The sequence below is a fragment of the Silene latifolia genome, chromosome 11, assembly GCF_048544455.1.
Source record: "Silene latifolia isolate original U9 population chromosome 11, ASM4854445v1, whole genome shotgun sequence".
Lineage (NCBI taxonomy): Eukaryota > Viridiplantae > Streptophyta > Magnoliopsida > Caryophyllales > Caryophyllaceae > Silene > Silene latifolia.
Window position 1 is genome coordinate 34,478,316 of NC_133536.1, and position 15,560 is coordinate 34,493,875.

General features: G+C 42.3%; 1 non-coding gene across 1 annotated transcript; it reads left to right on the forward strand.

The window, feature by feature from the left end:
* Window positions 1–15,238: 15,238 nt before the first annotated feature.
* LOC141616547 (small nucleolar RNA R71) lies at window positions 15,239–15,345 on the forward strand. The gene has a single exon (XR_012530888.1). It is a non-coding gene; the product is annotated as a small nucleolar RNA R71 (small nucleolar RNA).
* The last annotated feature ends 215 nt before the right edge of the window (window positions 15,346–15,560 follow it).

The following is a 15,560-nucleotide window of genomic DNA, read 5'->3' on the forward strand; positions in this document are numbered from 1 at the left end:
AAGAGCCGAAATTCTGGTATTTTAGAGCATTGCGGTAAACAGGTCGTAGATTCTTTACGAACTTATCTACCATTTCAACTTCATCAGGCTTCTTGGCTAGTTTCACGCTTTCAGCGCGCCATTTCGCAAGGAATTCAGTAAAGCCTTCTTTTTCTTTCTATGTCATAACCTCTAGCGTTCTTATATTGGTTCGTATCTCGACATTGTCAGCATAGTGCTTACAGAATTCCACCGTAATATCTTCGAAAGTCGGGAAGTTCTTAAGGTCCAGATTGTAGAACCACGCCTTCGGGTGTTCATCCAGGGACTGAGCGAAAATTTCAGAGAGCATGTCGTGAGCACTCCCTTCAAAGTGCTAAGTACCCCTTATAGGCCTTAACATGGTAGATGGATCTTCTCATGCCCCTTAAACTTTGGGATATCAGCGAGTACCATGTTTGTGGGCAACTTATCCTGAACTGGGGCATAGGCCCTAGCATTTTCATAGTGGTTGTTCTTCCCCTGGGAGAGTTTCAGACGGTCTTCAATGAACTTGAACCGTTTCTCCAGATCAGTCAGAGGTGGGGTAGATAGAGGGGGAATCTTCACCCAGCTTAGATTAGATTGCATCCATGCGGGTCATCATGAGGTTCACGGCCTCGGTGAGCTTGTTAACAGCATCTTCCATTGCTTGACGTCGGGTTTTTGGCGGCCTTTCTACAAGAAAACCCCGAACCGAGTCAATATTTAAAGTAAGAGCCCCTGCACACTTAAGGACACGACACCAACTTGACTCAACCAAAGACTCGACTTGAGACTGACTAACCAAAGGTTCGACTCACGGTTGGATTTAGACCTTGATTCATTTTGGACTCGACAAAACGACATGACTCAAACCACCATAACTCGATTATAAACTGGACCCGGTGTGACTAAACCCTGATTTGACCAACATAGTCCTTAGGTTCGTATGAAACGTCTAGAATGGCTTAGCTTGGACATTTCTGTGGACTATCCTAGACAAAAAGGTAGACCAACACGACTCGAATCCCAAGAGGTGAGCTTGGGCGACCCAACAAGGTCGTGTTCTAGACTCTTAGGACGAAACATGCCTAGCCAAACACGGCCAGGACCCGGACACGACTCGACGCATTTCATGCTTGCTTAAGGTTCGAGAAATATTTTGGATTGAATTTGAAAAAAACGAATAATCGATTTGAAAATGAGATTTGAAATGGGCAGCATGCCGGCTATAAAAGCTTATTTTGGGCCGAAAAGTCTAGTCCTACTTGGGCTGCATTCCGCGTTTTGAAAATCATGCTATTTTGACAGTAAGTTGTTCAAAAGTTCGATTTTGAAATTGATACGGAAATTTTTGAAAAGACTCGGGAAATTCATTTCGCACATTGTCATTCTCATGTTATAAGGATGTATGCTCCTAGACATCTCTAAGTCTCGGCAAGTCTTCTACAAGAAGGTCTATGCCCTCCATCCTTTTTTGGTCTTATAGAGCAAGGGCCTTTAGGTAGAGTACCTAGAAGAGCGTCCCCACCATCAAGAACCACGACGAGGAGGAGCGGAAGCAAGCAATGTGCAAGTTCCTGGCATAGTGGGACGTCGCCCCCCACGCATCACAAAGAAACGCTGGGACGGCCCGGGAAAGTCCTTAAGGGTTTATGCATGAATCGTAGCACTATGAGTAATGTTTTACTTTCCAATACTTTCTTTTCAAGTTTCACCTCGGAGGAAAAGACCCTAGAAACAAAGTGTAACTAGTCCTCTTTTCCCCAGCGGAGTCGCCAAACTGTGGACAAGGCCCTCGGGAACTGCTTCCGCGGGATCCACACTAGGCATAATCGACTCGAGGTTCTTTCGAATCGAATTAAGACAAATTAGAGTCTCCACCAAGTTTTTTGGGAACTTGGAACCGTTCAAGTCAACTTTACACCTTTCATCGAAAAGCATAATATAACACTACGGATTTTCCTTGGTGACTACTCGACCGAGTAGAGCCTACTCGGCCGAGTAGTGCTTAGGCTGTGGGTTATTTTGGTTCTGCCGAGGAATACTCGGCCGAGTATAGTGAATACTCGACCGAGTATTGGACACTCGGCCGAGTATGCACTTACTCGACCGAGTGTCCGGTTTGGCGGAGTGTTATTTCGACGGTTTGATTAGGGAATGTTTAGGGTATTTTATATTTCCGCGTCAGTTTCTAATATCATTTCAAAGCTTTATCATTTCTACGTTAACCTAATCACACCCAAATCATTCCCTAATCCTTCTCTTAAGCATTTCATGGCGTCATTGTGTGGGTAATCGTCGTGATTCTTGCGTATAAGTTCTCGTTGCACTGTTGGTAAGTTCTATCTTCGTGATTATTTGTACTTTGTGGGTTACTGTACATTTATATGAGAATAAGATTTTGGGAATTGTACAAAGTGTAATCGTGTTGCATGATCATTGTATAGGAGAAGACTTCATAGAGGAGCCTTTTTTATTGTTCGTGTTGCATACTGCTGTTGATTGCTAAGGTAGGGTTTCCCTACTCAGTTTACTGTGCTTTGCATGACATGTTATTGTAATTATCGTTGTCTGTTGATCATCGTAGTATGGAGGTTTTTGTGACAATGTTGGGGTGAGGGGATTGAGATGACTGCGATGTCATGTGATTGTGATTGTGGTGGAGTCACTTGCGGGAGTGGCTTCACACCCTAGTTCGCCCTCCGTGGAACCCGCCACGGGAGGGGATGTGCACATTAAGGGACGAGGATCGTTGTCGCTCGTTGAGGAGCCGGACTAGGTGGGATCGGCTGCGGTCACCCACATCGCGCGAGGATTACCTGTTGCGATGGGTAATCTGGCAGGGCTACACACTTTGGTGTGTAGTCGGTTACTATGTGAGCTTGGATGATTGGGAATTGGTGATGATCAGACGATTATTGCATTTGTTTGTCTTATTAGTTGAGTAATACTGACCCCGTTGTTATTTGTGGAATCTGCGGTGATCCTTTCGGGGATGGTGAGCAGGCTTGACAGGTATTGCTAGTGAGAGCTTGGGGATTATCTTGGGAGATTTGCCACCACGAGTCATAGCATCACCGTCTGAGTCTTAGCGGGTTTTCCTTTAATGTTAAGACTTTGAAGTTGTATTTCGTTAGACAGTATTTGGTTTTGGATATTGTAAACTTTGTATTTCACCGTACTTTAATAATAGTTCTCAATTCAGACGCTGTTGGTATGTACTAACCTCGGGCAACCGAGATGGTAACGCACTTTCATGGTAGGGTGGTCCTGGTAAGGCACCTTGGTATGAGGGGGTGTTACAAAGTGGTATCAGAGCCGAAGATTCCGGCACCTAAACAAATGAATTTAATGAACCTAGGGAGTCTAAATAAAATGAACTCGGGGAGAGTTGTTTGGAGCTACCGCAAAGACTCGGGAGACGTCCCGGAGTCTCACATTGGCCCTTACTAACTCGAGCCGGTAACATGGGGGAGTGTGATGAGAGCTGGGCTTTGTATGTGCACGTATGTGAAGATGCATGTTGGTAAAAGTCGATAGTTGCAAATATGTGTGTTGAAGTTCTTAATTGTCGTAATGGGAGGAGTGGTAGATGAAACGGGTTGTGATTACAATGTTGGATGTAGCATATGTGCAAATTGGATGCTGATATGATTTACAATGTGGTATTAAAGTTTTAATATATGCATTGCATGCTGGTGTGATTATAACATGGCTTTTAAGTCCTTACGTATTTGCTACGGGAATAGTGAGCATGATAGGGGAATCGTAATCTATACACCTGTTTATAGCGTAACTCGGCCGAGCAGGGCAGGTACTCGACCGAGTAGGGAGTACTCGGCCGAGTAGCCAAGAACTCGACCGAGTGTTGTTTGATGGAAAGTAGCAGTCGCTACTGTTTGTGATAACTCGACCGAGTATGGATGTATACTCGACCGAGTAGTGTCCACTCGGCCGAGTGTTGTTACACTCGACCGAGTGTTGTTTTTGTGGTTTGACGTTTGCTTCTGGAGACGATACTCGACCGAGTATCTGGGAGGATACTCGACCGAGTTGGCTTTACTCGACCGAGTATGATGTATACTCGGTCGAGTGTTCTTATGGCGGAAGAGTGTTAAATTTTGAGCATGTGTTTACGTTTCTTTAATTCTTATCAGCTCAAAATGCCGCCCAAAAAAACTCCCGCGCAGATCCAAGCTTCAGAGATGACTCTTGATGAGGTTGCTCGCATGATTGAGCAACAAGAGGCTCTCCTTGAAGCTCTCAAAAATGTGGGAAAAGGGAACGAGAAGACGATGGATGCAACCCACCTTAGCATCAACATTGCTCGTTTCCACCCTCCCACATATGACGGGGTAGGTGAACCAAAGCTGCTTGAGAAGTGGCACTGTGAGATTGAAGCTCTCATGGAAATGGTTAAGTGTCCCGAGGACATGATTATGGAGCAGGTAGTGTACTACCTAAGAGGAGAAGCTGCAGTTTGGTGGCAGAATGTCAAGGATGATGCTAGAGCTTACTACCAGGCGGAAGGGGCTATTCCGTGGTCTGGGTTGAAGAGTGCTATGAGAGAGCAGTTTGTGCCGGAGCATATCCGACACAAGATGAGGTCCGACTTTGATTCTTTCACCATGACTGAGGAGATGACAGTCACCGATTACTATCATCGGGTTTTGGAGCTATCTCGTTATGTTGAAGATATGCAGCTCGGTCAAAGAGGCTTGGCTCTCCGTTTTGAGAGGGGTTTATCTGCTAAGATCGTGAGTCGTATGCCAGCTGGGGTTGCTACTGACCTCAAAGAAGTGTATCTGAGAGCGGGTCAAGATGAGAGAATGGTGGATCTCTCAAGAGAGATCGAGGAGAGGATCTACGAGAAAAGAGGAAGGCGATGGCGGAAACAACGATCACCAACCAACAAGAAAGGGAATTTCAACCATGCTAAGGCTTTTTCTAGTGGAGCTGGTTTCTCTGGAGGTTCTCGTGGCTGGGGAAAGAATGGGGGTCGGGCTGTAAGTGACAACACCAACCTTACGTGCTTCAACTGTGGTGGGATAGGCCACAAAAGGCGGGAATGCACGAGCTATAAGCCCGGCAATGGTTCAGGAGCTCGATCAGGGAATTTTTCTCAGGGGCCGACTCAGAGTTTTGCTAGCAACCGACCGGGAGGTTCATGGGGCAACAGAGGTGAACAGGGTAACCAGGGCGGTTACAACCGCGGTGGTGGTGGATCTTATCGCGCCAGAATAACAAATACCCGAGATTCGGCAGCTAAGCCAAGTACCTCCAATGCTTGATTCGGTGGAGGACAGAAAAACAGTGGAAAGCTCTTCATGATGGACAAGTAGGAAGCACAAGATGATGCTCATGTAGTTACCGGTACCTTTCTTGTTAATAATGTACCGTCCTTTGTTTTGTTTGTTTCCGGGGCTACACATTCTTTTGTGTCTAAAAGTCATGCTGTGTCTATGGGTTTGGGAAAGTTTGAGGTTGTAAAAGATGATGTGTTCATACCTTCGGGGGAGTCTGTGTCGTGTCTGAAGTTATATAAGGGTATATCTATGGTGATTGGAGGGGTAGATGTACCAGTAGACCTGTTAGAGTTTCCTAAGGATGGGTTTGAGGTGATTGTCGGGATGGATTCGCTAGGTAAGTATGATGCCAGGATAGACTGTCGAAAAAAGAGAGTATCTTTAAAGGGTCCCAAGGGTGTTAGGGTGTCCTATAGAGGGTTTGTGGTAAAGCCTAAGTGTAGGTTTATAGCTGTTATGACCTTAAAGTCATGTTTAAGGAAGAAGTGTCCCTTAATTCTTTGTCATGTGAGAGATCACCGAGTAGAGCCGCCGACAGCTTCTGAGATTTCCGTGGTGAAAGAATTCGAAGATGTCTTCCCTGAGGAAATACCGAGTTTGCCTCCCAAGAGGGATATCGATTTCAGCGTGGAGCTTATGCCGGGAACGGGTCCTATATCTAAAGCACCTTACCGTATGGCACCTAAAGAGTTGGCAGAGTTGAAAAAGCAGATACATGAGTTGTTAGGCAAGGGTTATATCAGGCCTAGTGTGTCACCGTGGGGAGCTTCAGTTCTTTTTGTAAAGAGGAAAGATGGGAGTATGAGACTGTGCATTGATTACAGAGAGCTCAATCGGGTCACAGTGAAGGATAAGTATCTGTTGCCGAGGATTGATGATTTGTTCGATCAGCTAAGTGGAGACGGTGTGTTCTCTAAGATTGATCTGAGGTCGGGGTATCATCAGCTGAGGATAGCAGATGAGGATATTCCTAAAACAAAGATTCCGATCTCGTTATGGTCACTACGAGTACGTGGTGATGCCTTTTGGGTTGACCAATGCGCCAACAGCTTTTATGGATTTGATGAACCGGATCTTTACACCGTTTTTGGATAGGTTTGTGGTTGTTTTCATCGACGATATCCTAGTTTATTCTAAGACTAAGGAAGAGCATGAAGAGCACTTGAGGATAGTTCTGCAGACCTTGAGAGAAAATCAGCTCTATGCCAAGTTATCCAAGTGTGAGTTCTGGTTAGAGGAAGTGGCTTTTCTGGGTCATGTAATATCTAAGTAGGGGGTATATGTGGATCCTAGTAAGATTGAGGCCGTTACCAAGTGGGAATCGCCGAAGAATGTTGCTGAGATTCGGAGTTTCTTAGGCCTTGCCGGCTACTACAGGAGATTTGTGAAAGATTTCTCTACCATAGCGCGGCCTATGACATCCTTGATGAGGAAGGAAGTTAGATTTGTTTGGGATGAGAGTTGTGAAACGGCGTTTCAGACCTTGATCGGAGCCATTTGGTGTTCACAATTAAACATATGTGGTCGTTGGTCAATGGTCGATACAAAACACAATTTATACTTCACAAACAACTCTACAATTAGTAAAGAGGCAAGTAAAGGTCGGATCCCAAAGGACGGGTATTGAAATGAAGATTCTATTGCAACTAGTGGTGTCTAGGGGTGTCACGAATTGGGTTGATGTAGAAGGTCACTAAACTAGAATAACAATGAAATAAACTAGCAAGATAAATGAAATAAGGGGTGTAAACAATTGATTAAAAGCACTAGGGCGTCATGGGTTCATAGGGGATTCATGGGATATGATCATACAAACATGTTCTCAAATTATAAGCAAGCAATTATTGTTGTGATGGATCGAGTTGGGTTATATCATACAATCCTAGGAAAGTTTGGGTCCCGGAGCCGAATCTCTTGGATTGTACAACACCTACAAGTCGACTTAATCTTCCCTACTCAACACATGCATGGTCTAACAAGACTCGAGTTGGGTTATGTCTTACAAGTCAAGTTGAAAGGATAGAAGATGATAGTAAATGCAAGGATTCATAGGCTTAGCATTTCATCAAATATAACATGTGCATGTATTAAGATCAAAACAAGCAAGCAAATAAGATATGAAAGCATATTAATTTAAGCATGAATCATTCCCCATGTTGGTTTCCCCTAATCACCCATTAAACCCTAGCTAAGAGACTACTCACTCATTATCATATTGATCATGCTAGAAAGGTTGTCAATCATACTAACATAATGAAACATGATGAATAAATGAAAGTAATTAGCAATAATTAAAAAGGGATTAAGAGATTATACCTACTAATGATTCCAATAATAAGGATGCAAAGAATAATAGAAGAACTTGATGATTGATGGAAGGTTGTCAATCTCCCAATAAACCCAATAATCTTCTAATTACCCAAAATAAATGAAGAACAAGAGAGAGATTCAAGAACTAAAACTTGGATTAAAACTAGATTAATATTTGATTACAATATTGAAGAGAGATTTGATTGATATTAACTACTCTAAATATTGATAAGAAGAACATGCTCCTCTAATTAGACTAATGGGGTATTTATAGTGAAAATTAGGGAGGATGCATTAGGGTTAACTAAGGGCTAAACTAGTAATTACACTTTTTAAGTTGAGCAAGGAGCCTCCGGGATTATCCGAGAGAAGGGCTTCTCCATTTCGTAGTTAGAAGAACGAAGCTATCTGTGCTGTGATCCGTGCGGCTGGGAGTCGGGACGGCCGGATCTGGGGTGGACGATCCGAGCGGATCAAGGAACAAGACGCTCGGACTGGGCATGGGGAATCCGAGCGGATTCTGGTGAGGACGCTCGGATCGCAAGGACGGACGGATTCTCTACAATCCGTTCGGATTGTAGTTCAAAGAACTTTCCTTCTTCTTTTTCTTCCCTTTTCTTCACGAATTCCTTGGGGATTTCCTTGGGGACTCAAGGATCCTTTTCTCAACAATGCTCTTCTACTATGCTATGTACAAAGGCCTTCTAGTCTTGTCTCTCCTTGATGCTTGGTCATTGAATACGATCAATTTAGCCTCGTTTTGCCATGAAAATGCAAGATTCTTACTCCTTTCCTACCAAGGGATCAAAATCTCAAAGAATATGCAAAACAAAGAACTAAAGATAAGAAATGACCCAAATAGGCACTAAAAAGCATGGAAACAATGGTAATTTGGGGGCTAAATATGCGCTAATTATGGTCACATCAAATATCCCCAAACCGAACCTTTGCTCGTCCCGAGTAAAGAGGTGACAAAGACTAGGACCAATACTAACCTAACCTAATAATAATAGCCGATATGAGACAATTAGCGGGTCTCACTCCGCCCCTTCAACTCACAACAAGACAACCATGAGGTAGGATGCCTTCTTGCAAGGCAAGGTGGGTCTTGCCAAAATGGCGACACATCCAAACATTAGGCACACAAAAACACATAATGGATGCATCTACAAAAAGAATAGCCACTTTCCTCATCTAAGTGGCGGAAATTATCTACAAGGGAAGCAATTCAAGGGTACACAATCCTTCATAGATGCAATTTGTTCAAACTACTAAGCCTAGAAGGATACCAATAAATCACCTCCAAAAGGTGTCAAGCTAGGGTACCTTTGTCCTCAATCGTTAAATGCTTTTGTCAAGAGTAAACTCCCTATGGTGTTAGAAACACTGGAGGATCGCGGAATTCCCCCTCTTGCCTAGACAAGAAGAAGGGTCGTCCCCTCTCTACCATGCACAAAAATGGATAAGATGGAAAAGGGATCGATAGATATTTGAGTTTCACTTTGGGAGTTTGCTTTCATTTTTGTTTTCCCCCCAATTTCATTGGCATTTGACATTTGAGAATACTTCCTTTGCCATTTCTTTTGATTTTTGGCATTTCAATACTTGACAACTTTTTGCATTTCTTTTTGAACATTTTCAAAGTCACCCCAATTAGTAACGAGGGTGCCTTGTATTTGAAGCTTAGGAGTCTATTTTTGCTCCTCTTTTCATTTGATGCAATTTTGCAAACTTTTTTCTTTTCTTTTCATTTCATTGAACTCAAATTGATTTCTTTTTGTGCCCATTCCCTTTGATGACAAAAATTTATGGTAGAACATGGATGAATGATGGAAGTATGCATGGTTTCAAGGGTCACCTTGGAATAAACGGTAGCCAAGGAGTTATCACACCACAAGGTACTCTTGACTCGGCCTTAAACCATGGGTCAAAGGATACTAGCATGACACATCCTAGGGTGTTTTACAAGCATTCTAACAAGCAAAGTCTTAAGAACAAAAAGCATCTACTAGGGCTTATATACACTTGTCAAGCTTCCCAAATAGACGGTTTCGCAAAATTTTTCTAACCATGCAAACTACATGCCATGATGCAACTAACATATAAACATCCTAATGCAAATGATTCTACCAACTAGTATGACATATATTCTAAATGCAATCCTAGGTTCACATTGTTTTAACCGCATCAATCAAAATAAAGCCACATAGTCATTAACATAAAGAGGAAAAAGGAGATTGGAAAGATCATACCATGCGGTCTTCAATATCCTCATGTCTCGGATGTGGCGTAGTCAATCAATGTGAAAAAGGATGAAACAAACACAATATATACAAGACAATATATACAAAGGAAATGAACATGTTTTTGGATTTTTTCAATTTTTCAAATTTTTATGAATTTTGAAATTTTTCAATTTTTATGGTTTTTGGATAAAAGTTAAGTGTTAGAATTCCCATCCCCACACTAATATGGGCATTGTCCTCAATGGCCAAAATGATGGAAATTATGCAAAATGATGCATGATTTTCTATTCTAAATGCAATTCTACACTAAGCTATACTACATGATGCATGGTTTTTGTTATGACGGAGAGGATAATTTAGATTACCTCCCGTTGCGTATGCATTAACTTCCCCAAACCAAGTAAGACGCTATTGCTAATGTCAAAGCATGGGGGAGTTCATGCACACACTATGCTATGCATGAGACTAGATTGTCATTTTGGATTTTCAAAAATGGGAACAATAAAGAACACCTCAATGGAACCAAGGTGTGAGTCCTTTGATGTTGCTAGGACTAAATCAATCAATGATCAAAATGAAATAAAGTACAAAGAGATATAGACAAACCATGGGAGAGTAGGAGTCTCCAAGGCTAGTCTTCCATCATGCTATCATCATCACCACTTCCCTCATGAGAAGTGGTCACATTGCCACTTTCCTTGGCACTTTCTTCATTGCTTTCTTCATCATCATCTTCACCATCTCCTTCTTCATCTCCACTTGCTTCTTCCACAATGTTATCATCAAATTCTTCACCATTTCCAACAACCTCATTGTCTTCCACCACGTCCCTAGATGCACCCGGAAATAAGGCTTCTTTATCCGCCCAACTAGGCAAAGGACAAGATGGATCAAGGAGTCCTTGCCTAGCTAGATGTAAGAGGGGAGGATATTGAGCCAAATAGGCATTCTTCCGATCTTCATAAGCTTGCTTGTGCATTGCTTGCATTAGAAGAGTTACATAATCTTTTCCAATTTCAACTCCTTGCGGTTTGAACTCTTCATAATCATAGGGGTAAGGTGGTATAACAATGGAAGAGGAGGGAGTTTCATGATCACCCTTTTGTTGTTGAATGATGTACTCGGCGTCCTTGGATAGGGGAAGTAAATAGTTGGTCCGGTGGACACTAAGACGGCAAATCTTTGCGGGTAAAGTGAATGATCGAGCCTCACTAGTAAGCCACCCAAACTTGGTATCAAGGGGATTGTGAGCAACCCACTTAAACTTGTTAATCAAGGTAGACATATCAATAAGATGGCCACCATCCTTAGCCTTGTACTTGCTATCCTTATTGAAATTAGGATCAAAGTGCTTGGCTAGGACCGTGACTAGGCCGCCATTAACAATTACGGTTTGACCCTTCTTCCCACTATCTACATGGAGCCATCTATCAACCAATAGCCTCAAAGAATTGTAAGGCTTGGTATGAATTCTTCCAATATTCAAAGTTGATTCAAGGAGAATAAAATCGAGTCCCGTAAAATGATTGGTGTCTTTCCTAGCAATTATGGTATTTCCCACAACTTTGTGCCATACTCTTATGCCCGGATGATGGACCAAAAGAGCACGACAAGCTTTAAAATCTTCAAATTTCTTCCCGGAGATTGCCTCCCAAAGAGGCTCGGGATCATACTTCCCATATTGCTTATAAAATTTATGTTCATCGCTAAGACCCAAAATTTTACCCAATTCCGGAAAGGTAATGCGTCTACTAGTGTTAGCTAGACGAAACTCAATATTTTCCCTATTCTCAAATTTTGTCACTTTTAAAGAACTTAAGAATTCCAAAACAAGGGAGGGGTATGTTACTTCCTTCATTTCAAACAATTTCTTCAAACCCATGGCATTGAAAAAGACTCTTGTTTGCTCAAGAACACCTAACTTCTCTAAAGCATCTTGACATATGAATTTGGTGGATTGGATTTGTTTCATAGCAAACTTGACAAATGTATCTCTATGGGCATCGGAAATGAAAGTTACCTCCGGATAATGCAAGAGTTGGTTAATTACCGGAGTAGAAGGTGATGCTTCCATAGAAATTTGTTGAGGTGGTTGCACTTCCAAGCTTGGTGTTGCTACCACCATTGCCATAGCTTTCTTCATTTGTAGAGCTTTTTGCCTTTGAGAGAGAGATGTAGTCTTTGGTGCCTTTGCTTTTGCTTTTGTTGCTCCCTTTGTTCTTGCCATTTGATGAGCTAACCAAGTAAAGAGTCAAAAATCTTCAATTTGTAGAATGCCCAAATCGATTTGAAGGTGAAAGGCTTTGCCTTTATAAGAACAAAAATCGACTCAAAGGTGAAGATTTTGTGCTTGGTTTTGATTTTTGATGAAGATGGAGTGATTAATTTGTTGTTTGAAGGATGGTTTGATTTGATTTTGGTGATTTTTGATGAGGGTTTTTGTTTTTTGAGATGGAGAGGATGAGGGTTTTGATGTTATGGGTAGTGTTTATGAGTGAATGAATGAATGAAGGTGGGGGGGGGTGGGTATTTAAAGAACTCGACAATATAAGGACGCAGGCGCAATCCGTGCGGATTAGGCGCAATCCGCTCGGACTCTTCAGCCTCAAATTTTCAAAAATCCCGCCTAGAGACGGGCGGATTCTGGGGAATCCGCTCGGATTCTTCGAGATGAGACGGGCGGATTCTTGTCAGGACGGACGGATTCTTGTCCAGAGATTTTTCTTTGTTTTTCTTCAGCCTCAAGACGGGCGGATTATCCATAAGACGGACGGATTACTCGTGAGACGGGCGTCTTTCCGAAATCCGCTCGATTCTTCAACGAGACAAGAATTTTGCGCTTTCAAAGCCACAGCCCAAGACGGGCGTCTCCTGAGCGGACGCTCGGATTTCTTCGAGACGGCGGATTATCGAGAATCCGCTCGGATCCTTGTCCTTTGTTCCCGGATTTCCCTTATCATTCTTTCTTTCTTTCTTTCAAATCTTGTGTTCTTCATTGTGGGGGCACTACTAAGGCATGAATAGCCTAGGCAATTGCCATCCCCACACTAAGGTAAAGCACTACACATCAATTTAAAATCATTAGTCCCTCCCTCACTTCTCTCTTTTCATGACAATTATTTTGATCAAAGTAAATAAAATCCAAAAATGACAAAGATGCAATACAAAAATTAAAAAGTAAGTTAGGGAGTTAGAAATATTTACAAGTGGTGGTTTAGGGAGGACTCCACCAAACTCTCATTCTTGATGAGATGTCAAGGGGGCATGTTCAAGGTGTTGTTGATGTTGCTCAACACCTCGAAGAAATAATTAAAAGCTTGTTCATTGTTGTGGTAGAGGTCCTCAATAGACCGTGACCCTTGTTGTTGATCATGATCGATGGCATGCCCAATGTAGGGATTAAAGATCCCTTCAAATTCGTCATCCCAAAGACCACAAACTTCATTGAGTTGATCATTGAAAATCTCTTGCTTGGATGGAGACAACTCTCCCAATTTCTTCTTCTGGCCAATGAGGCCATCATCTTCTTCCTTGGTTGATTTTGATGAGCTTTGCAAGCTCTCCTTGCCACAATTCACTTGCTCTTTGAATGGAGCATCTTCAATTTTCTTCCTCCATTGGAGTTCCGATTTCTTCCTTTCATCTTTTCGGCTATAGTGATCGATCATGAAACATGGCTCATGCAAACGAGGAGCTCTCATGGTCTTGTCAAGATTAAAAGTTATGCTTTCATCTCCCACTTCTAGAGTAAGCTCTCCATGTTTCACATCAATCACCGCACCCGCGGTGTGTAGGAAAGGTCTTCCTAAGATAATCGGAATGTTGGAATCTTCCTCCATATCAACAATGACAAAGTCCACCGGGATGAAAAACTTCCCAATTCGCACCGGGACATCTTCCCATATCCCTAATGGTGTCTTCGTCGATCTATCGGCCATTTGAAGAGTGATATTGGTGCATTTAAGCTCTCCCATTCCCAACCTTTTACTTACCGAGTACGGCATGACACTCACACTAGCCCCTAGATCACATAAGGCTTTGTTGATCGTTGTGTCGCCAATGGTACACGGTATTGAGAAGCTTCCCGGATCCTTTAACTTTGGAGGTGAACTCCCTTGAAGTATTGCACTACTCACCTTAGTGAAGGCGATAGTCTCAAGTTTCCGGATTGACTTCTTCTTTGTGAGGATATCTTTCATGTACTTTGCATAGGCCGGAACGTGATTGATTAATTCCGTGAAAGGAATTGAGACTTCTAAATTCTTCACAATTTCCATGAATTTTCCAAGTTGATCATCAAATTTGGGTTTGGCTTGACGACTTGGAAAAGGAAGTCTAACCACAATGGGCTCCTTCTCTTTGGCTTTGTCTTCATTTTTCTTTGAACTTTCTTCTTTCGATGATTCCCCTTCTTTGGGACCTTGCACCACAACTTCATTCTCACTAGCTCTCACAACTTCATTCTCAACTTGCTCCTTCGGTGCTTCATATGTTGTACCACTTCTCAAGTGAATGGCACTAACCGTTTCATGTCTAGGGGGATTACCTTGAGGCGGTAATTGCCCCTTTTGCCTTTGTGAGTTTGAGGATGCTAGTTGGGTCAATTGTGTTTCCAACATCTTGGTGTGAGCTAGAATGTTGTTGATGGTGGTATCCTTTGCTTGGCTATCCTTTTGCATTTGGGTGAAAAACTCTTGTTGATTTTTTTGCATTTGAAGGACCGCTTTTTGGACATCAAAACTTTGGTCATTGTGGTGATTGTATGGATTTTGATTTTGGTAACTTTGGTTTTGATTGAAAAAGGGTCTTTGATTTTGATTTCTCATGGGTGGTGGAGTGTATGTTGGTTGAGGATTTTGGACATTTTGGCTCTTGTATGAGAGATTTGGATGGAACTTGGTATTTTCATTGTAAAAATTTGAATAAGGGGTGCCACTTTTGTAAGCTTGGAAAGCATTAACTTGTTCGGTCGTTCCCCTACATTCACTTGAGTCATGACCCAAGGTTCCACAATTCTCACATATCCCGCTTGGGATTGATGAGGATGCCGTCATGGCATTGACATGATGCTTTGACGATTTTGAGTTTTCCTCAAGCCTAGCCATAGCTTGTTCAAACTTCAAGTTGATTGTGTCAATGTGAGCACTAAGTTGAGCACCCAATTGAGTAACGGTGTCTACTTCATACTTTCCTCCTCTAGTAGCCTTGCGAGGCCTACTATATTGCGAATTATGGACCACCATTTCCTCAATCTTGTTCCATGTTTGATTGTCATCAACTTCGGTGAACATTCCATTTGATCCCATATTGAGAATGTTCCTTGAATCTTCATATAAACCATTCCAAAATTGTTGCACTAAAAACCATTCGCTAAGTCCATGGTGAGGACATGAGCGACAAATACCTTTGAACCGCTCCCAAGCTTCATACAAATACTCTTCATCCCTTTGCTTAAAACCCGTAATTTGAGCTCTTAGCATATTAGTCTTTTCCGGTGGGTAGAATTTTTTGTAGAAAGCTAGAGCTAACTTCTTCCAAGAATCTATTCCAAGAGTGGCCTTATCAAGGCCCTTCAACCATTGCTTTGCGGTGCCGATTAACGAAAAAGGAAATAAGACCCATCTTATTTGGTCTTGAGTCACGCCCGTTTGAGAGATAGCTTCACAATAATCACAAAATGTTTCCATATGAGAAT